This window comes from Cetorhinus maximus, chromosome 16, assembly GCF_964194155.1.
Source record: "Cetorhinus maximus chromosome 16, sCetMax3.hap1.1, whole genome shotgun sequence".
In the NCBI taxonomy this organism is placed as follows: domain Eukaryota; kingdom Metazoa; phylum Chordata; class Chondrichthyes; order Lamniformes; family Cetorhinidae; genus Cetorhinus; species Cetorhinus maximus.
In genome coordinates, this window is record NC_135894.1 from 80,470,058 (window position 1) to 80,471,760 (window position 1,703).

At 54.3% G+C, this 1,703-nt stretch overlaps 1 protein-coding gene across 5 annotated transcripts in view; it reads right to left on the bottom strand.

Moving 5' to 3' along the window:
* synj1 (synaptojanin 1) overlaps window positions 1-768 on the bottom strand; it is a 112,865-nt gene extending 112,097 nt beyond the window's left edge. For all 5 annotated transcript variants that reach the window (XM_078560173.1, XM_078560174.1, XM_078560171.1 and 2 more), the window contains exon 1: window positions 655-768. The gene's annotated coding sequence lies outside the window, so the exon portion shown is untranslated. The remainder of the gene's footprint in view (window positions 1-654) is intronic.
* Window positions 769-1,703: the final 935 nt, after the last annotated feature.

The following is a 1,703-nucleotide window of genomic DNA, read 5'->3' on the forward strand; positions in this document are numbered from 1 at the left end:
GGAGAGAGGAGGGGGGGAGAGAGAGAGGAGGGGGGAGAGAGAGGAGGGGGGGAGAGAGAGGAGGGGGGGAGAGAGAGGAGGGGGGAGAGAGAGGAGGGGGGGAGAGAGAGAGGAGGGGGGGAGAGAAGGGGGGAGGAGAGAGAGGGGGGAGGAGAGAGAGGAGGGGGGGAAGAGAGAGGAGGGGGGAGGGAGAGAGGGGGGAGAGAGAGAGGAGGGGGGGAGAGAGAGAGGAGGGGGGGAGAGAGAGAGGAGGGGGAGAGAGAGAGGAGGGGGGAGAGAAAGGGGGGAGGAGAAGAGAGGGGGGGAGAGAGAGAGGAGGGGGGGAGAGAGAGAGGAGGGGGAGAGAGAGAGGAGGGGGGAGAGAGAGAGGAGGGGGGGAAGAGAGAGGAGGGGGGAGAGAGAGAGAGGGGGGGGAGAGAGAGAGGAGGGGGGGAGAGAGAGGAGGGGGGAGAGAGGGAAGAGAGAGGGGGGAGGGAGAGAGAAAGGAAGGGAGAACGAGAGAGATGAAGAGAGGGGCGGGGAGAGAGAGAGGAAGAGCCACCAGCCCGACCAGCAACAGAGCAAATAATTTCCAGTGGTGAGGAGTTTGATCCCCAGAGGAGGGCTCCATCCCCTCTTCCCTGTATTTAAATGGCCTGCTCTGAGATAACAAACCTGAGGCTTTAATATTGCAAATGGTAGCTCCGCATTTCCCGCACCGCTACCGACAGTGGCTGATTCTCTTCCTCCTCCTCCTCCTCCGTGAGTCACTCACTGCCGCCGCTCCTGACGCCACTTCCTTGGAAACAGACCCACTTGTCAATCACCCCGGGGCCCTGCCCCCCTCTCTGTGACGTCACCTCCAGTGCAGGTGGTAACAATCAGGCGGCTGGTTGCAAACATTTTGCCAGCCTCTTGGCTGGACTGTCACTGGGGAGAAGGGAGTCAAGCTAACACCACTCCGAGGGTGCTGCTTCTCTCCAATACATGTGAAAAGTTGAAAGTGGCAGCAGTGGGGATTTTCATGTTTATTTTTTCCACTCATGCACAGAACTTAAAGGACACAGTTTTTACAAAAGCAGAATACTTGTTGATGCTGGAAATCTGAAATAACAACACAAACTGTTGGGAATAGTGCAGGCAGCAGCTGTGCTGGAGAGTCATAGAGATCGACAGCACAATAAAAGACCCTTCGGCCCATTGAGTCTGCGCCAGTCAAACAAGTACCTAACTATTCTAACACTAGGCCCATGGCATCGCAAGTGCACAGCCAAATACTTCTTAAATGTTATGAGGGTTTTTGCCTCTACCACCCTTTCAGACAGTGAGTTCCAGATTCCCACCACCCTCTGAGTGAAAAAATTCTTCCTCACATCCCCTCTAAACCTCCTGCCCCTTAAATCTATGCCCCCTGGTTATTGGTCCCTCTACTAAGGGGAAAAGGTCCTTCCTGTCTACACTATCTATGCCCCTAATAATTTTATACACCTCAACCATGTTCCCCCTCAATCTCCTCTGCTCCAGGGAAATAACCCCAGTCTATCCAATCTCTCATAACTAAAACTCTCCAGCTCAGGCAACATCCTGATAAATCTCCTCTGCACTCTCTAGTGCAATCACATCCTTCCTATAATGCGGATTCCAGAACCGCATGCAATGCTCTAGCTGTGGCCTAACCAGCGTTTTATACAGTTCCAGCATAACCTCCCTGCTCTTATATTCGA